The sequence below is a fragment of the Vanessa tameamea genome, chromosome 14, assembly GCF_037043105.1.
Source record: "Vanessa tameamea isolate UH-Manoa-2023 chromosome 14, ilVanTame1 primary haplotype, whole genome shotgun sequence".
Taxonomy (NCBI): Eukaryota; Metazoa; Arthropoda; class Insecta; order Lepidoptera; family Nymphalidae; genus Vanessa; species Vanessa tameamea.
This window is the reverse complement of record NC_087322.1, coordinates 5316930-5340170: the sequence shown is the minus strand read 5'-3', so window position 1 is coordinate 5340170 and position 23241 is coordinate 5316930. Positions and strand designations below refer to the sequence as shown.

The 23241-nt window shown below is 30.3% G+C and overlaps 1 protein-coding gene across 13 annotated transcripts in view; it reads left to right on the top strand.

The window, feature by feature from the left end:
* LOC113398625 (small conductance calcium-activated potassium channel protein) overlaps positions 1–23241 on the top strand; it is a 238953-nt gene that overhangs the window by 5429 nt on the left and 210283 nt on the right. The gene's annotated exons all lie outside the window — the stretch shown is intronic.

The following is a 23241-nucleotide window of genomic DNA, read 5'->3' as shown; positions in this document are numbered from 1 at the left end:
TATTTTTTTACGAAATATAATAAATAAATAAAACCTTTAACCTATAATAAATAAATAAAAACTTTACTTGGTGATAGGGCTTTGTGCTAGCCCGTCTGGGTCACCCACCCACTCATCAGATATTCTACCGCCAAATAACAGTACTCTGTATTATTGTGTTCCGGTTAGAAGGGTGAGCCAGTGTAATCATAGGCACAAGGGACATAACATCTTAGTTACCGAGGTTGGTGGCGCATAGATGATGTAAGGAATGGTTAATATTTCTTTCAACGCCTTTGATTATGGGCGGTGGTGACCACTTACCATTAGGTGGCCCATATGCTCGTCCGCCAACCAGTGCCATAAAAAAATAAAAAACTAAATTCAAATGAATGTTAATATAACTTACTTTTACAAGAAATGTTATAGAGGATTCTGGTCCTATTATATGGCATGCGTTGATGAATACATAATTTAACACCTCGCCTTATGGCCTTATGGTGATATGAGGGATGGTTCATTGTTTGCTCAGAGCATCCGAATCGCGATTCAAGGAGGAAATGCTGCTAGCATTCTTGCCACCATTCCACGCGGTCATGATTTATACAGTAACTATTTTTAATTCGTATTTGTATGTAGTTAATATTTTAAACCCTTTAAGTTGCAATTTATTAAACAGTGTTCGTTTTGTTTGTATTTTTTATGATTTGAGATATAAATTACACATGGCCTTTCTTAGTAATCAAACATAGAAAAAGTAAATTGTGTGTATTTATATCCGACATTTTTGCATATTATATTAACAATGTTTTCTTTGCATATATGCGTTTCTTGCATGTCTACTTAAATGGTATTACGAGCCTGGCTTTCGGATATATTCTACTTATTTACTATTTGATATCGGTATGTTCATCACATTACAAATAGTGTACTTACCTTGAATCAAATCATAGTTTCAGTGAATACTACCTCAAGGTATTTTATTAATATATAAACTTCAGTGGAATAAATAAATAAAAGTATTTTTTTTTTAATAACACTAATGATAAATAATAATTTACTTGCTTTAACTTTAACAAAATAGTATCAAGTAATTTAATCAAACATTCAAAATTAAACTATTTATTGAAAAAATAAAAGGTAAAACTAGTTGAATTCATGTATAAGCTTCGAATAATTTCTAGATAACAATAAACTCAATTGAAACTGAGTTATCTTAAGATTTAAAGTATTTTTTTCTATTTAATAAGAAACAAAAAGAAAAAAAAAGAACAATAATATTGACGACCGCCGTGGTCGAGTAGTGTGTACATCGGTTTTCATGGGTACGCCACTCCGAGGTCCCGGGTTCGATTACCGGCCGAGTCGATGTAGAAAAAGTTCATTAGTTTTCTATGTTGTCTTGGGTCTGGGTGTTTGTGGTACCGTCGTTACTCCTGATTTTCCATAACACAAGTGCTTTAGCTACTTACATTGGGATCAGAGTAATGTATGTGATGTTGTCCAATATTTATTTATTTATTTACACGTACTTAATTAAATATATCCACGATTTTCTTGTCGTAATAATTATTAATTGTGTTTTTATATAACGTCCATTTTTTTGTTACGATAAATAGGTACCCTGATAAAATGTATTGTTATGTACTCTTAATTTGACAAGACATTTTAAATTTAATTTATATTTTATTTAAGTTTATTTTTTCAAAATGGTTGACATACGCAGTTTAATTCATATATTAACCATAATGTATTGATATCATATGAGCAAAACTAACATAATATGTTATAAATACGTTGTTATTTGACTTGCATTTTTATTAAGCTGAGTTAAGATAATTTAACCAAAGAGGCGTATGTATATTGTATATATGCATGTACCTACGTCGTTTTAGTTCCAAAGTTCTAATTAGAAATTGTATTTTTGAATCGAATATAAATTTCATATACTTTATTTTGAGTCTTTTGTTTTTGCCAAATATGATTAAAAAAAATCATTTATGGTACTTACTTTAATAACATTAATGTAGTTCACTTCGAAATTTAACTTAAGCAGCAACGATGACTGTCGTACATCATTATAAATTATTATACGTCATTGTTTGATGAATAGAAGTTATTTTCGAAAGAAAGTTACATAATTTCATCTGGCACTTAATAGGCGATATAGCCTCAACTATAGCCGATACAGTATTTTATATACCTATATAATATTATATAGAGCCGAGATGGCCCAGTGGTTAGAACGCGTGCATCTTAACCGATGATTTCGGGTTCAAACCCAGGCAGGCACCACTGAATTTTCATGTGCTTAATTTGTGTTTATAATTCATCTCGTGCTCGGCGATGAAGGAAAACATCGTGAGGAAACCTGCATGTGTCTAATTTCAACGAAATTCTGCCACATGTGTATTCCACCAACCCGCATTGGAGTAGCGTGGTGGAATATGCTCCATACCTTCTCCTCAACGGGAGAGGAGGCCTTAGCCCAGTAGTGGGAAATTTACAGGCTGATTATGTTTATTATGTTTATATAATATTCTAGTTGATTTCATTCCAATTCTGCTTAAATTTACCCATGGATTTGTTCAATGGCCTGAAATAAAAACATTTTTACTTCTATTAACTGTATCTAAATCCAAATAAATGAAATGAATACTTTATTCGATCTACGAGAAACACATTTAAAGTCTGGAAATTTCGAAACTGTAGTGGGATATCTGACATATGTGTACTGAAATCGCTCGTAAGATGTGGATTTCCTTTTCACCCAGCCAGTTTCGTCGCAGCTGGAGGGTTATTTATGGAGCAAAAAGAACTGAAACTTATTTATTTCAAATTGCTAAAACAACAAATACAAACGGTGGATTTACCGTTGCGTTGTATAATAATTCAAGAATATTTGCTCGTAACTGTAAACTAACTTTTATAACCAGCACGATCGCGTACACATATTATCGTTTAGTGCTATTCCAAATAGAATTGCTAAAATATTCTTTGAAAAGTATTTATCAATTTTATTATTTGCCCTAGACACGTTATAGAGATTTTTAAACCATTTTTTTAAGTCTATTCCATACTTTTTTTTTAATTTGTTTATATTTGGTAAGTTTAAATTCAAATGATTCAATATGGATACTAATTTAAATAGAGAGCTCAGATTATAAGACGAACGGTAGGTGGAGTGCGTCCAGCATTATAGTGCAGCAACAAAAGCGAATACAAAAACAAGACTGAATGTAAATTTCGCGGTAGTGCGAAACAACGCGCCTTTTAAATACGCCATAAGTGCCGTCATTTCAATTATTAATTATTGACGTATTAACAGTTGTTAATTACTGCACATACTACCGGAAGTTTGCATTTGCGTTTGAATTTCTATTCGCTTTGTTGCTTCAATGAGGGTTTTAACTCAGAAAATTTTAGCGGAACGTAGTCGTATATCTATAATAAGTGCTATAAAATCAAAATTAATCCTTTTGATTTATAGGCAGAAGATAGATAAATCAATCGTTCGTTGGCATTTCAAGAAATATTAATCGAACCTAAAATTGCCAATGCACTATCATCGCTCGAATAAAGTCGTTTTGGTGTTTGTTTGTCCAAAGAGATACGAGACTATGCTTAGCATAAATGAGGTTGCTGGCAACTCGAGGTTGAAACACAAAGAAGAGTAGATATGTGTAGAGATATAGACAGTACCAAAGTTAGTTTTATAATCAAAATATATCGGATAGTTAGTCTTCGTGTCACAGAATTAAATTGAATGAAAAGCTGTAAAGTAGCAGAATTTATATTGCCGAGATGTAACAGCAAGAAATTAATTGTTGCTCTTTAACTTAAATCAAAGATATATTGAATTATAAATCAACACATTTATATTGTCCTGTAGGCTAGATACATTCATTGAAATATGAAGTCTATCTATTTTATCGCATTTTATTATATTTCCTTGTGTTATGTAATGACAAATGCCAAGACAAATGTAAACATTTTATCATTTAGTATAATGGAAGAACATTGAATAGCTTGTAAACGAATTTGTGAAAATGAAGACAAATTGAGTGTGAAATTGCGAATCCATAATTCTGATGGCAACCGTACCCTACAGTACATTTAGGCGTAGGTAAGCGAGGTGATAAATAGACTAAGTTACTCGAAGCAGCTTGCATTAACCTAATGTACCGTAATGGCTTCAGGCTAGTAATACGCTACGCGAGGAACTCGGCCCATTAAGACCTATTTCCAAATTGTTAACTCCTATATTAAAAAAAATATTTAATTCGTACCTATTTATTTATGATCCACAATAGTTTTTTATGCTTTTAAATTAGCTTTGTAAAACATATTTGTAAAATTATTGATGTAACATCTTTCATCTCGCTTTGCTGCAATCTGTGAAAAGAGACGGAAGTATGTACCAGGATGCCAGAAAAGCGCGCGCTATTTGATTTGACCAATGAGCGCGCAGTGTCAGATTTGGTACCTATTTTCCGAGATCATTTAATGTATGTACGTACATGTTGCTTATTACTAAGATGACATGTCAGATGAACATTTGACATTTAAGGCTCGATCGATTTTTATTATTTAAATATAAGATATTGTAATGCGCTATTGGATTGACAAGATTTTCCGATGTAGTTTATTCTGTTTGGAGATATTTTGTGGCGCCTTTTTTTATTCTGTGTAACAACACAGAATGAATATAACATTATAAGATAAAAAAAGAAAAATATGTCTATCTGTATTTTAAATAAAGTTTGGAGATTCTGATGAGCAAGATGTAAAGCGATATAATTACGTCGATATTACAATAGCATGATTCTATTTAAAACTTCTTTAAGCATCAAGATCAGTCAATATTCAAATATGAAAAATAATGATCCTTATGTAACAACATTGATTGATTTAGAAATAAGTGCTGCCAACTTAACCGCGGATACGCCATAATAATTTGCTTTCCATATATAAGTCTTTAGAATATGACTGATACACACGAATAACTTAAGTTATTAATATGGTCATTAGTTCTTTGCTCTCAGGTACAATATCAATATTAACTTTATTATGTACTAGTTTCCGAGGCGGTATTTTTTTAATTTTTGGTATCGGTTGGCGGTCGAGCGGATGAGCCACTTGATGAGAAGTGGTCACTATCGCCCATAGACAATGGCGCTGTAAGAAATATTGAACATTCCTTATATCGCAATGCGCCACCAACCTTGGGAACTAAGATGTTATCCCTTGTGCCTGTAGTTGCACTGACTCGCTCACCCTTCAAACCGGAACACAAAAATACTGAGTACTGCTGTTTGGCGGTAGAATTTTTGATAAGTGGGTGGTACCTGCCCAGACGGGCTTGCACAAAGCCCTACCACAAAGTTAAAAAGGGTGGGGGTGATTACAGAAAACCATACCCTTGACAATGTGTATGCAAAATTAACGGTTACAAATAAATTGATTCACATTCACAATTATTATGTCAGTTACGATTATATTATAAAAAAGTATGAATTACGTAGGTATATAATTATTATATAATTGTAATTTTATTAGCTTCCAGTGGACTCAAAGTTGAATAAGTAGTTAATTTATTTATAAACGAACAGACAGGAGCGTCATATCTATTAATAAATCATAAGATTCGAGCGATTTTCTTTGACTTAAACCAAAGTTAATAAATAAGATAAAAGTCTTATCAGTTTTGCATAAAACATCCTCATTATAAGATTATTGTAATTAATATTTAATACTGCAAAGTCGATGTTTCGAAAATAATTTATACTATCGTATCGGGAATGTTCGCTTAATGTAAATGTGCCACTGCTTGGCAAAAGCTTTCTTCGTCGAAGGCTTGGAGTTTATTGCACAACGCTCCTTCATTGTGGATTTAGTGGACAGACATGATTATTTTTTATATTTGGTTACTTCCGGCTATTATAATATTTATATGATAGGAATTCATACATAACGTATAAATAGATATATTAACTAAGTACTTCTGTCTGTCCTTAATTTATATAAAAATACATTAATAGCATTTCAAGATCTTTTCCATAGTATGGTATTCGTAGACATTTACCTAAAACCTATGTTATCAAAACATTAAAACTAAAATAAAGATTTAAGTGCAAGTAATTAAATATTAAAAATTTTACTTTTTGAATCAATCCAAAGAACGTTCATAGTTCGTATTATACAAAATGATATAATATAAAATATACAAAACGGAATTAGAAAACATTGTAAATAAAACGTGGGCGGTTTATTTGGGCAATATGGTTAATTTCGTACAGATCACTCAGTGCTTCGAAATAAATCTCAGTTCATCTCCGAGTTCACAAATAAATGTCTATGTTTAATGGGAGATATGTTACTGAATGTGATTTGTGTGTTCTAGTCTATTTACTAGCCATTTATATTGAGAATATTTACATAACTTATTTGATTTTGTTGCTGCATTGTGTATTTGTTTCGTTTTACTAATGTTTTGCTATTTTATGTAATTGCAAGAATGGAATGTATTTTACTATTTTCTAAAGTCATTGATTAATGTCTTTGTTTAATATTTTTTTCACAATATAAATCCTTAATTAATTTATTGTATATATTTAAACTTCACACAGAAACACAATCCAACATCACCGGATATACAGCGTGTTAAAAGCGTGCAAAGGCGGCCTTATCGACAGAACAATCTCTTCCAATATTTATTTTAATTAATTAATTTTGATCCGGTATTTACTTTGAAAATTAATTTATAGTATTTTTTTATTTTCTTAACAGATTTCTTATTGTATGTAATTGTATGAATATATAAATTAAAAAATTAAATAAAAAATCATCATCATGATGATGATGATGATTTTTTTATTTTGTTAACAGAATTATTATTGTGTATAATTGTATAAATTATTTTAGTCAGATTTACGACATGACATGCACTTATTTGTGTGTATAGGAATTATACCCGTTTAAATAATTTCCGTTCTCGTAAAATTCATGTGTTGTAACCTTTTATTTAAAGGGTTTGCAATGCAGTGCCAATAAATAAATTAAGAATGAAAATGTTACTTGTTTTGTTTGCATGTAAGCGATAATAGCCGAACGTCGAGATATTTTTGGGTAAAAATAACATTTTACGTAAACGTAAATTGATTTTCGAATACAAATGTAAGACTTCTCGCACTAGGTGGAAATACAATAATTTTGAAGAAAAAAAAATATATATATATATTGAAATTTCTACCCAGAAAATGTTTATCAGATACAGAAATGAATGAATGGAAATGAATATAAAAGTTCCGTTTGCCTCTTAAGGCTCGCCGTAGTTCAATCAGTAGAAATCTTTTCGCAGTATTTGCTTTTCTCTCTAAGCTTATAAATGGTCGTAGAAACCCTAGAAAGTATTGAATTTGAGTCTTAATTTAAAAAATACATTGCATTTTACCCATTTTATATTTTAAAAAAATCAAATGTGTGTGCGTAAGTGTCCTTTTATCCAAGCTTTTACAATATTATGTAGTATTTTAACTGAAACACAACGAGACATGTTCCTTTTTCGAAACTGATACTAAAATATTTCACTACTAATTAGACGTGTTTAGATTATTTGTTTATTAATTACATATATTTTTTTAAATATTTAGGCGTAATGATCACCAACCATCAATACAGATATCATTATTTATTATTCAGTTAAAGTGAGTGTTACTTTAAATTAATTTCTTAGATCGAAATTAACAATAACAAAGCCTTAAACGAATAATTTAAATGACGAAATATCCATTTCGAAAATCAGTTATGTTAATTATTTAATCCTTTTTAAGCTGCAGTTTGGGATTCGCTGTTTGCTAGTATTTTTATTAGTTGACATTTTAATTTTCATCAGGTCAATAACATTTTACGATGATAAAAAGTGAGTTCAGTCTAGACAAGAGATAAGCGGGCTTTCGTTAAATTTGATTGAACCGAGCCATTTGGTCGGTCGGCACTTTAAAAACTCAATTTTTTTTCAAACCTTAGCAGTGCTATTAAATTTAGTTTATTTTTATTTGATTTATATTACTTCCAAATATTAGTTTCCTTAAAAAAAATATCACGTTGGCTGCCAGTCTGGTGGGTGATTCATCATCACCGCGAAACGCTTGTATACATATAATTGGCACTGCTAGACATATTAACCATTCCTAATATTATCGCCAAAGCTGGCGCTATGTTGGTCCAATCTTGAATTAAAACAAGACAATTTTAAAGAGTATATTAACAGCGAGTAAATAAGTATACCACGACTAGGTCCATTTATTAGTTTAACGTATTTTCTATTTCAGTTTATTGTTTTTTTTATCTAAAATAAACGCTTCGCTTTCTTGTTGTTCTTCAATACACGAACATTAAATATGAATTTATATTAGATTTTCACGAGAAAAAAATATATTATACAATTCGCTATGAAAATAAATAACATTTTGACAATGTTTTAAATTATCAAATAACAATTTACTGCAGTAACAAGTTACTACAAATCATGAATATATATTAAAATACTATAATGATTAATTATGATAACGAATTTGCAATTAAAATTTTCATTGTTATATTTGGTCGCTATCTAGATTATGTATATATTGGTTCCACTATTGGTTGTAGTGATAATTGAGAACAATGTAATATATTTATGATATAATATAATAAAAAAAATATTCTAAATTTCTATTTTGCGTTAGCTAGACATTTTCAAAAACCAAAAGTGAGAATATATTAAATGTTGTATTTTAATCTTTAATTTAATTTTAATGTAAAAATGGAAGTATTTTGTAATTGTTATAACTAAAGGATATAATAAATAAATTTAAAAAAACGTGCAAATTTTATAAAATGTATAAAATAATCGTAGTAGTTTTTTTCGTGACTTACCTCACTAGGGGCAAATTTTCGCCAAAGGATTTTTTTGCTACAATTTTCTGTTAAGTGATTTAAAGTAAAAATTAAAGTCTTATATTGTCATTGGTCCACTAATAAGGAGGCTTAAAGATCATTTCACCAAACTCTGATGCTGGCTTGAAACATGATATATATTACATATATCATGTTTGACTTCAAATCGTGGTGAACTGATACCAGGTGTTTACCTGAATCTTCTAAAAATAATCAGCAAAAGCCCGTATTTACAGAGTTGTAAGTAGCAAAGAGCTGTGTGTTTAGTAATGTTATATATGTACGGAAATATAGTAATGATTTTGTGTTACAATGCGATGCTCATAACATTGGTACAAGCAACAAACACAAACTAATTACTCCCGTTACTCGACTACATAAATTGAAAAGGGACGCTTGTGAGCAAAATGTTATTAATACAATCAGTGAGTTAGTGGTTGATAGTGAACCCTGGGAATTAAATTATCTCCTACTGGTTATTTCTTTGTTATCGAATATATTATGTAAATTAAAACAAAATAAAAAATAAACAACAAACATAATCAAACCCACTGAGTTCCTTTCGCCGATTCTGGTCAGGGTATTTTCTTTTCCGAAACGCTGGTAGTTTTTAATTTGACAATCAATAAGTAAGTGTAATATATTCTATATTCAATAAACAATCATTGATTTGATTTGTGTCTCGGAAAGAACGTAATGTCATAGTTACTGATATCTCTCCGTGTGGGGTAGCGCTCTCACATATGAGAGTCATAGCGTACGTACTTCTCCACTATAATGTTGGTTTCTCTTGCGCGGTTAGTTAGTCAAGAGAGAATTATGTTAAACTAGATTAATATGTAGAGAACTAGATATTTATTCAACTAGATTATATTTTTAAAAAATCTTCAAAAACGTAATTATACAACCTCATAATATATTTATAATAAATATAATTTTTAATGATATCACAGTGTCTTTTAAGTAGAAAACTTAATTGGGTTATGAAAAATTTAAACAGAGTGCCAAATTTTTAGAACAATCCTAATTTTTTATTCTAGTTAGGCACTTTATTTAATTAAATTTTTCCATTATCGTTTTGCTTAAATTGACTTGGTCATTTACTTTTAATTTATTATTTAAATAAAATAGTTTTTACATTTAATTTGTCAAATTGAAGATTAGTTCTGAGATTAAAGAATATTATAAAGTTTATTCACGTTAAGTTTACTTTGGATTAATATTTGTTTAAATACCAATAAGACGTGAAAGTTTTACAAAAAAAAAAATCTTTAAGACGTTTTTGGACTTCATTTCAGTACAAAAAGTTATTTTACAAACAAATATATAAAACCCGTTGATTGTTTTCGTCGAATCTTCTCAGTTTAGTTGTGTTGATTTAATGGTTACGATTCTTTATTTAAACAAAAGATTTTGACTTTGATTTAATTTAAATACAAACTGTAATTTATGACGTCTGATGATACCCTACCCATACGCATACCATATTGATGCTACGGGTCACCTATTGGCGTGTGGTCCTTAAGGCACTAGTATGGTTTCTTTAACACCGTTACGTGACAACCATTCTAACAATATATTTTAAAAACTGAATCTGGATCTTATGTTAATAACGCATTATGATGATGGAACTCTGGAATGTTTTCAATTAAATATTTTCTTGTTGATATTTTTTAAGTCATCATTGAAAATTTTATGATTATTTTGTATATGTATGGAAAATTATTATAATTTAGTTTAATACTTTTTTCTTTTATTTTTTAACGTTTTTATTTTTTAATGATAAATAATCCATGCATCACAAACATTCGTATGTGTTAAACATGACGTGACCACAAAATGTGTCACGGTTGTTTATGCCTTATCGTAGAAGTGCTTATTATAATATGTCTCGCAAATGTTGTAATCATAAATGAAAGCACACGAATCTATCACGAATAAATTTAATACTGTAACATCAAGTGAAAAAAATATCAATTATATAATTAGAATCAATACGTTCGATAAATTAATTGATAATCTTCTTCAATCAATCTATAAAATTTTTCATAGCTTACATATCAATAGCACAAAAGATCCAACATAGCACCCAGTCTACGTAATACGAGTTTATAATGGTTTTAAATTTCATAAACAGTTGAAGTTAATATCCCAGGAATGGGTAAATATTTCTAGAAGGTTCGACGAAATTATATTTCCATGGAACGTAGCATTAAACCCTCTTTAAGTGGTCAAATTACTCGTAATTACGATACTACATATATAACGTGAGAAGTTTGTTTGTTCTTCCGGGTTTGGGAAAAACTCGTAAACCGATTGATATGGAACATTTACTTTGTTAGCTAATAGGTAGATTCAGACATATATAATTGCACATGCACATTGCACAGGCTATTTTTGATATTATAGGTAGATGGACTGGCAACCAGGATACCAGATGGTAAGTGGTCACCACCATAGACATATGGCTTGTGTCCTGTAGTTATACTGGCTTACTCACCCATCAAACCGGAACACAACAATACTCAGAACTGCTGCTTGGCGGTGAAATATACGAGGCGGTGGAGTATGTGGCATCTACTCAAGCGGGCTTGCTCTAAGCTCTACCACGAAGTAAAGAACTTTATACCTCTTTGATTTAAAACACATCTCTTCGAAAAATCTATAAAAGCTACGCGATAAAGCCAGGAGATATTTTCAATTTCCTTATTCTAATAAGAAAATTGATAAAAATATTTAATTTCTACTGAATATTAATCTAAAGTTATTATGTTGGTTAATATAATACATTTATTAAAGCGAATAATTATTATAAAATAAATAAGAATATTATTAAAAATTTGTCAAAAGATTTTAATCACCACGAGTTGCATGTTGTTTATTTTATATATAAATAAAAGGTATATGATGTGATAGGTATTACAAATTCATGGCGCCAATTTGAGACGGTAGTGGAGTCATATTTCAACGTCTAGAAACTTAACAAGAGACCCTTGACCCCTTTCTGTAGATAGTACGTCGTGTCGTTACTTAGAATGATAGTGTAATAAATGTTGTTTGGCCTAATATTATTATTTGAATACTATAATTGAATGCATTTAAATATTATAATATGATATTTATAATCTTTTTCTTATTTATTTCATATTTTAGATATTAATTTAATATAAAGCTACTAAGTCAAGAGGTGGATTTTTATTTGATAGGTGTCAACTGAACAACCAACCAACCAACCAAAAACAACCAATTTATATATATATAACGGGGCGCGGTTACTTTGGTTGTTGATTTGGATAATTAATGAATCGAGTAGTTGGCAATAATGTTTGATGGCTGATTTACTTTTAAGAGCGGGTCACCCCGAATTGAGTTGTAAGTGTCATGGCAACAGTCGTTATGTTTTGACAAGCGTCTCGAATGCGATGGTTGCTTGCAAACCCATTTGCTCTTAATCGAGATGAATTATTGTAATCCTTTGATATTATTGTGTTGTACGATTATTGATTCAATTAATACAGTGATTACACGATATTAAATACATTTTATTTTGTGAATATCTCCATTGCACGCTCACAAAGTCTTCCAAATGTCGGACCAATCCCCGAACCCAACTGTTCGGCATCCTGCTCCTCCGACATATATATATATTATTCAATTCATTACGTAATTATTACTTATATAATTGAGTGATTTCATAGTTATGGTTTTGTTAAGCCGTTGTATAAGTTCTAATGAAATAGACATTATACGCGCGTAATCAGCTTATCGTATTACGTTATACTCGTGTTCAAATGAATACCTCACATAATGTCATAAATATATTAACTGTTTATAGATACTTGTTAAAATTCAAGTACTTGAAATCTTAGTCATTTTAAGTCTTTATAATTAAATTTGTATTTGAAAATAAACGTATAACTTTAATGTCTTGTTGATGCAAAATATCTATTGGCACTTCTTTCCCTCAGGTAAGATATGCGTGACGTGGGCATGGCTCTCTCTATTGCCGACACGGGCGTAGTTTACCGCCGGCCTGTACACTCTAGTGTGTTTAAGGAGGTTATACTATAATATAATTCATTACTAAATGTGTATTATTTATTTATTGGTAGTCCATTATTTTTCAATAACCATCAATATCGATGTTTCGCATCTGCTGAGCGTCCCGAAACGATCACATTTTGTTTTTACTTTATGAGATTCTTACACAAAACTATGTCGTAAAATATGGTCGAGTTTTATATTATTATATATATATTTACATTTTGGTTGTTTATATTGGATTAAAAGTAGAGGTTGGATTTATTAAACTGATAGATACTTGTATATATATTATATTTTTTATAAGAATCAATTAAGAAATTAGATTGTATATGAAGCTACTACTTTCTCTCTCTCTCTCTCTCTGTCCTGTGCATTTATTATTCCCATCTTAGGGTGAGGTCTGCCTTCCTAGTCTTTTGCTTCCACTTCGATCTATTTGACGTATCGTTTTCAGTAACATTGCAGGAACTAAGATATTTTCCGACCATATCTGTCCATTTGGTTTTAGGTCGCCCTCTGGGTCTTGACCCTGTAACATTAAGATTGGTCTCTAAATTTCCTATGTACTCTGGAGATCTTCTTCTGATGTGCCCAAACCAGCGCAGTCTGCTTTCGTGGAGTTACTACTTCATATGGTTTAATTTGGTTTAATAAGGTTTTTAATTTTATAAAGAGTACATTTTGTTAATTAAATAAAGAAGAGAGTAAAACAAAAACAGAACAACAAAAATGTAAATATGATTTTCATTTAATTATATTAAAAGTTTGTTTTTTATTCGTTTGTATATTTTTTGTTTTGTAAATAACATTGTTTGGGGCCAGTTTTGTCTTTTTTATCTGGTATATGGCAACACCTGTCTCAAAAATTATATTACCGTAAACGTACAACGTACCAATTGTCTTAAAAAAAAATTAAAAAATCAAATGTTTTTTAAATCATACATAGATTAAAGAAAAAAATATTTACATACATTTAAAAAAAAACAATAATATGCCTAATTTATAATACATATAATATATTAGGCACGTTAATATAGTACAAAATATTATTTCTTTTATTTTTGTTAAAGAAACAAAAATAATTAAGACTTCGAGTTTGCGTTAAGTTTTGTTTGTTATAAAAATACTTTCTCATTATTCATATTCTTCAGTTGTATGTTTTTTCTTTTGAATATGAACTGCCTTTTAGAACCTCAATGGTCTCTTTGAGGAATGAGTGGACGCTTCAATAATCATTATTGTGACGCTTTTTTTATTTTATTTAAAAAAAAGAGCATTTTATATTGAATCTTATAATTTCGTGGTTAAAAGTTCTTCCTTCATATTTCAGTATAAGTATTCATATACATGAACTTTGAACATTGTCCTATATTTTTTCAGTATAACTCTGATTGAAACGCTTTCAAAAAGGAAGAAATATATATATATATATATATATATATATATAAACTATGGTACTTTGGTTAAAGTACAGGTCTAAAGTGGGGTACCTTAATTTCAATAAAATTGGATATTGTTCGGTTTTTATTTCCGCCTTTGATGCGGACTTTCAAGATAATAGAAAAAGAAAAAAAATCATAAAGAATCGAGTCAACTCTTGTCTTTGACTCAATTTTTACATATAAATAACAATTTCAGGCAACATTAACGCAATATAGAGAATTAATCAAACGAAAATAGCAACACAGTTGGAACACCTGAAAGCAATTTATGATGATGAGAACACTGACATTGTCTGTCATATCAACTTCACTCACTTTTAAGGAAAATAATTATTAAGCGTAGCTATAAGAATAAGTATCTTATATAATTTAATTTATAAAACAAAGTCTGTCTTATCCCTTTAACAGATGATCTGTCAGAAGAGATTCCTTAATTGCTTTTTGTGATTATATTAAACTGTTACGTAATGATATTTCGAAAAATATATATAAATTTACTCGGTGGTAGGGTTTCTCGGTAAGATACCACCCACTCATCACATAATCTATCCCCAATCGGTAAAGGTGGTTTGTACTTATATCTTCATCAGGGTTGCTGTGCATTTACGAGTCAACATCCCTTATCTAGCACATGTGCGAGGCAAGGGATGTTTAATATGTCTTAGAGTGTAATGTTGGTGACATTTTACCATCTGGTGGTACATTTGTCGATCTGCCTACCTATTCAAAAAGAAAGAAAGAATTGATTATATGTTTTACTTTTATGAATGTAAAAGTAAATATGATTGGTGGTTGGGTTTTGTGCAGGTCCGTATGGGTAGCTACCACCTAGTCATCAGATATTCTTCCGCCAATCAGCAACAATTAGATTGTTGTGTTCCGTTTTGAAGGGTAAGTGAGCCAGTATAACAACAGGCTCACAGGACATCATAGTTCCCATGGTTGGTAGCGCGTTGGCGATGTAAGGTATGGTTAATATTTCTTGAAGCACTAATTTATATGGATGGTTATGACCACTTACCATCAGATGGCTCTTTTGTCTGTTCTTCAACCAATATCATAAAAAAATACTTTTTTTTAAATAAATTGTTAGATTTAAGCATCGGGAGACATTTTTACAAAAGCATTACCTTTTATATTTATTGTTTCGATGTACGTATATAAATAAAAAATATATATGTTAAAACAAATATGTATACATATAAAACATATATATTTTCATCATAAAACGTGCTACGAAAAACCAGTGTATAGTATACGTGTGGCGATACCATTATTTTTGTCGGCGCAGTATTTTTCTTTTCAAATTATCTCTATCTGTAATGACATTCTCACTCATTCCTTGTCAATCGAATCTTTTTCAAATATTATATATATATATATAGTCATAATTCTATGACTATACAATAGCTCAATGGGTCAGTATCGAACATGCGACCTTTGTCATCGCTAGGTGGCCTTAAATCATTGCGCTATTGACGCTTTATTACTATTATTCCTGTAATATAACATTTATTTTCAGTATAATAAGCATAGACCATGATAATCAGTTTTGTTTTAACTTGACACCACCTTGACATGTACTACTAATACAAACATCGTCATAGTTCCCATTTCGTAGTCTATCTATTCTCATAACACTGAACGTCCCTCTATCTCATTGGAACTTCAACAAAATATAAAGCCTCTTTATGCTAAACCTTCTTTAATTACATTATGAATCTACAAATACAAAATAACTTGTTTGTCAGTTCGTGTTTTCACATAGATTGCCTTTTTGAGTTAATATGTTTATTTGCAAGTTAACAAAACCAAAACAACTGATATTATTATATTTGTCGGTTGTTCTAGTCTATTTTATGTTTTATGTACCAGTTGACTAACGAACACTTCCACTGTCTATGGATATCTGCAACAATGGTCTATTAACGGCGGAAAAATTGAAAATTTAATTATTTGTAACGGGTTATATTTTAAGGCGTCGCTTACAAAGGCTCTTTTATAAATATCAGTCAATAAAAATATAATAATAACTTGAACTATATTTATTTCATATATTATAATATAAAACGTGCATATTCACGCAGCTAAACATGAACATTGCGAGGCATACTTAATAATTAAATTATATTTTGATAAGAATTTCATATTAATAAAATGCAATTGTTTATTTATTTATTGAATATTTAATTTCATTAATTAAATTATTCTGATATATTCTTCTTATGAGCAAAACTCCAATGTTACTATAGAAATGTCTGTAATATGCCATATACGAATTGCTGAGTTGAGAACTAAAATTTTCTTTGCAAGCAATATGGTTTCTAACCCAAGATTACGCCCGTGGGAATAGAACGAACCTTATACGAGAATATCTATGTTATTTTATAAGTTTTTATAACTAGCTACTACTTTGTATGGAATCAGAGTTTTATGAAGTGTAAGTTATGTATTCCGGGTTTCTGCAAAATTGCACTAATAAGGCTAATGTTTTTAAAGACATTTTGGACGTACATTATAGTCACGTACAACCTACCATATGTAGGTTTTGAGATGTTTTAGGTTGTCAAAATGAAATTAAGCTGGGTATCTCGAATTCCGAGGTGAAACTATTACTGAGATGACTGGACTATATATATAACATATTTATAATTTACGGTAATGCCGATTATAATAATGATTATAAAGTCGATCGTAAAAATGTGTAAATTTTGTTTAACTTTTTTATTGTTTGGACGTGAAGTGGTCACCACCACCCATAGACATTGGCGCTGCAAGATATATTAACAATTCCTTACATCGACAATGTGCTACTAACCACGATAACTATGGGAACGAACGAAAATATGTTATGTGCCTCGTGCCTGTGGTAGCACTGGCCTACTCACCCTTCAAACTGGAACACAACAATGCTAAGTACTGCTATTTGGCGGTAGAATATATGATGTGTGGGTGGTACCTATCCAGACGGACTTGCAAAGAGCTCTACCACCAAGTAAAATTATACATTTTGGTTGTTTATATTAGTTTAAAAGTAGAGGTTGGATTTATTAGACCGATAGATATTTATATATATATATTATATTTTTTAAAAGGTACGACGTTGAACTTGCCCTTAAAAGTGTATTCCAAACAAATAAAAAATAAAAGTAAAACTATTACTATGCGAAACTTTACTATGAAAAATTTCATTAAACGCTATTACTGCATGGATTTTAATTTCCGCCTATAATCCTTTACGGAAAAGTATTATCATCATCCCCACTCTGACGTCATCAACGGTGAAGTATAGTTATTCACATAATATAACATGTGACTACATACACCATCGACTCACCTCTGAAGAACATCTGTTATTCATTACTTACGACAAAATAAACAAATTAATTTCTATGATTCTTCCTATATTGTCGTTAAAAAGCCTCTGTTGTCAAATTAAAAAAGATAAATGCAAAGGTAAATTTTATTATACCATTGGTGGGTTGATATCATACTTTGTGAATTAAACGATCGCCTCGTGGCTATTTCTTTGTTGTATTGAATTTTACGCAAACGAACACAAATTTTCAAAAAAAAAAATACTTACGTAATTTCTTTCCCCAGTTAATTCTCATGTCGAGGTAATTTCGTAACCAAAACGGTGGTAATTTTGAATAAATCAGACAATCAATTAGTAAGTGTTATGCTTCTATGTTGAATTGATTTTATTTTTATTATTGTAAAGTTACGAGGCAAAGGGGTCACCTGATAGTAAGCTGTCACCACCGCCCATTGACATAAGAGTTGTAAGAAATAATAAACATTCCTTTCATCGTCAATGCGCAACTTATGAATGAAGATGTTTGTTCCCTTGTATTTACACTGACTCACTTTCAAACCGGAACACAATAATATTAAGTATTGCTGTGTGGCAGAACATATGATGAGTGGGAGGTACTTACCCAGATGGGCTTGCACAACTAACACCAAAATGATGATGAATGCTTTGACTTATATATAAAAGTGTATGAATATGATTTATATGATTGAGATTACTAGACTTCCTCAATGTTGGAACGATCACCATTTAAGTACAAATAATATGTATTATAAATTCAGGTTTTAATATTATGCTCTCAGTTGTTACCGGCGCTGCGATATATCAACATGTATAATTTGACTTATTGATTATACATTAATATTACTATTTGTATATCTGAGCATTTGAGCGTGGATAATGTTTTAGCGCTAGCCATATCGGATTGTAGTTTACAAATAAATTTGAAGAGGTATTGCACGCATGCAGGCATTAGCGAGGCTATTGAAATATATTTAAATACAGTATAGTTTAGACATGATAAGATTTTTTTAACGTTAAATGTATAAGTCTAAAGTATTCAAAAATCTACTGACATTTGTAATGTATAATTCGATGAATATTGATCACTCTTATTCATATATTCCTGAGTAGAATTGAATATCTTGATTAAATATGTATTATAATTCTTAGATTTATATTAAGCCTATTAATTCCTAAGCTCCACTGGTGACCGGAGGGCTGGTTCATTTTTTGCGCAGAGTATCGGAATTGCGATTCAACGGGGAAATGCTGCTAGCATTCTTGCCACCATTCCACGCGGTAATAATTTATACAGTAACTATTTTTAATTCTTATTTGTATACAGTCAAGGAATTAATGTGCATAATTGTTATGAAAGTCTTCTTTTATATTTTAAGACAGTTCTACCCAAACAATTTCGAAAAAAATTAAAAATTGTACGTAAGTTAAACAATGTTTTTGAAATAATTTTGTAAAGATACATTTTTAGAACTAAAACTTATCTTTCGACGTAATGATATGAATACAAATTATTCTTATAAAAATAAAAATATACAAGAGAAATAGTTGCGATTCGTTGAAAATAGTTGCGAGCTAAGATATTTATTAATAAACATAACGTTCATGCGTTAGAATTTCGATACTTTCGGTCACGAACACGCACACCTGTGGGAATTTGGGCCAAGCTGTTACTTTGATAACTATTCATGGATTCCAATTTTTAATTACTTTACGTTTAATTACCTCAGGAGTGGAAAACATTTTCGAACATCAACGATTTTTATGAAGGGAAAAAAAAGTTTCGAAAAAAAAGCAAAACTCTAAATACTTATTAAATTATTATCAACCAAAAATGTTAAAAACGATGTTTATAAAATCAAAAAAAAGTAATAATAGTTAAAGAAAAAAAAATTGCTATTCGAATCGCTGAAAATTCGTCCTGAGTGCTTTATCGTGACTCATGTATTTAATAAAAATTATTATATAAAAAAGGTATTATGTAAAATACCTAAAATTCTATTAATATATAAGAATAGATAAAATTTACTATATAGAATTCAAAACTATGATAAATTTGTGATAATGTTTTTATTGATACTTTAAATACGAAACAAAAGAGCAATACCCTATTTATCTACAATTTGTGATTAAAGAAAATAAAAATTAAGTTAAAAATGTCTGTTGTTAAATTATACATGAAAGTTAAGTGTATTTTCATACATTTCTATACTATACTTTATTTATAGGTATATTAATTGCTATAACAATTAACCGTTTTAATGTCATACTCGTTTATTTTAAGGTTATTATTACATGACATTATGAAACGTACGGATGATAAATGCTTAAGAGCTTTAAGAGCTGAGTCACTTGGGTGACTATGTTGCTCTGGTAGGTTACACAAATATTCTTATATTTACATTATTTACGTTATCTATTCTCGCTTATTTAAATTATGTTTACCTATATTATACATAATTTTGGCTAGTTCTGAAGTAGGATTAGCAAGATAAATATTACATATGTCCATAGATCTATCTATCAATTGTGATAGAAGAGGCTCGCTACGAACGCACTCCATTAAAATGTGGTATACATCCTCTACAGACCCGCAATCGGGACAATTAGGAGAAGAAACTTTCTTCATTAAATATCCAAACTTATTTAATGGAATGTGTCCGGAACGCAGTCTCAACGCCATTACAATATCTTCACGTTTCATAACACATTTTTCTACCCAAGAATAATTGGAAGGTTGTGGTTGCATCGTTTTGTACCATATGCCTTTTTCTTTAGACCTCTTATCAAAATATTCTTTCCAAGTTCTTTGAAATCTATCTTTTATAATATAAAAACAATCTGAATAGAAAGGTAAAACATTAATTATTTCTCCATCAATGCAGGCCTGTTTGGCAAACTGATCGACCTTTTCGTTACCAATAATTCCAATATGAGAAGGAATCCACTGCAAAACAACAAATTTTTCGAAATTAGTTCAATAATGGTATTGGCTATCGGTGTTCCTCGAAAAGTCGAGGTGCAACGAGTCAAATGTTGTAATGAACTTTTTGAGTCCGTGAGGATAATAAATTTTTTAAAATTAATTGTCTCAATATAACTTAACACTTCAGCCAAAGCAATAAGTTCTGCGTACATTATCGAAATTTTGTAATTATTTTTAAATCTTATATTGGTTTCTGCTTGGGGATCATAAAAGGCAATTCCCGTTTCATTCTTATCTATAGATGCATCAGTAAATAATTTATAATGGTTAGGATATTGTAAATTTAAGTAATTTATACATTTTGTTTTAATATCAAAAAGGTTATATGAGCGTTTTGCTTTATTTATGTGAGGTATATCTATCTTAATATGTGGATCTAAGTCAATTTTTGAAGGCCAAATATTGAGATTGAACATTTCTAATTGAACGCTTCTATGAACTGGTATATTTTGAATTTTATTAAATAATATAATTAATAAAGGCTTTTTCCTTCTGTTCCAATATGATTTTTCGAATTGAGGTGCATAGTCATTAAGTAACGAAATGATACTATTGTGTTCTAAGGATTTTGCTTTTAACAAATATTTTCCACCTAGGTAACTTCTACGAATAGTTAAAGGTGATAAACCTAATTCGCTTTCCATCACGTGTATAGGGGTTGTTCTTATAAATCCACCGATCACTCTCATACATTGGTTTTGAATTTTATCTAATTTAGATAAATGTGAGCGGGGGGCGTCATCGAACAGAAAACTTGCATATTCAATTCTACTTCTTAATAAAGAAATATATAGCTTCCTTAAATACCGAGGATGGATTCCCCAACCAGAGCCTGCTAAAACTTTAAATAAATTTAATAACTTGGACACTTCATCTCTTACACTAATTACATGAGTTCCCCATGCTAATTTCCGATTCAACCTCAACCCTAGATACTTTATATTTTCTACAGTTTCTAAAGAAACATTATCTATTCGAAGGTTAATAGATTGGCTATTGTGAGTTCTACTAAACACGCATGTTTTACTTTTAGAAGCAGAAATTCTTAAACCTAATTCATCAAGCATTGCAGTAAAAATGTTCAAAGCTGATTGTAAATCATTGGCGGCGATAGTCAAGTTCTTATGTGATATATACAAAACAAAATCATCCGCATATTGCGAGATAAAAACATTTTTGATAGATTGGCATATGTGAGTTGTCGCAATATTAAATAGTAAAGGCGATAAAGGATCTCCTTGAGCTAAGCCCTGACTACAACATCTAGTCATCGATACTGTATCTAAATTAATATTTAAAGATCTATAATTAAGGAAATTCCATAAATAATTACAAATCTTTGATCCAATCCCATAATTGTCCATTAAAGTCAAAAGTTTAGAAATATCTATGTTATTATATGCTCCATCAATGTCAATGAAACAACAAGAGGTAGACTTGCCTAGGCCAAATCCGTTTTGTATACATAGAACTAGTTTGCTTAAATTGTCTAGACAAGAGCGACCTTTTCTGAAACCCGTCGTGTCCTCAGAGAAGATATTTGATCTTTCAAAATACCATTCAAGTCTTTTGTTTAGGATTGAATGAAAAACCTTACATATACAGGACATTAAAGATATTGGTCTTAAAGATGATATTGAGTGTGGATCACGTCCAGGTTTCAGAAAAGGGATAATAGCAATTTCTCGCCATTGCCTTGGAACTATTCCATATTTGAGAATTACGTTGAAAAGAGTCAAAAGCCAATCTTTACCACATTCAGGTAAGTTTTTAATCATTGAAAATGAAATCATATCTATCCCCGGAGCCGTATCTTTAGATTTGATGGATACTTCTAATTCCTTTCTAGAAATTGATGATTCTAAAAGGTAGTCATTAGATCTAAAAGTAGGACAATTATTTACAGCATAATCAGGAGCAAGAGTTTGAAGGAGATCCCTTGCGCTATCACCACCTATACAAGATTGTTTGGAATATCGTCCTCTTATCCATTTCATTTGAAACCACATTTCATTTACTGAAGACACTTCACATATACCATTACAAAACTTTTGCCATGATTTTGATTTCGACTGACGTAATGTTTTTTGAGCTTCACTTATTTTATTTTGTAAAATACCAAGGTTATTTGGCATTGGGTTATCTCTAAATGCTACAAGTGCTAATCGACGTTCAGCTATGGATTTCGAAACAATCATATTCCAAAATGGTTTAGGTTTAAAGGAATTACTAGGGTTTAAGCTAATTTTAATAAAAGGAATAGACTTATCCGCAACATGGTTTATACAATCAAGAAACATATCGTAACCTAATTGCGCAGTTACGGGAAAGGTCATATCACGTAGTGACGAATCAATTTCTGAACGATATGAATCCCATTTGGCTAATTTAAAGTTCCTCTTTTTAATAAAATGATTAGGAGATACGTTATAATTTAAAGTTATTTTAATTATTAGATGATCACTTCCTAGGGACTCGTTTGTAACCGACCATTCACAATTTAAGACAATATC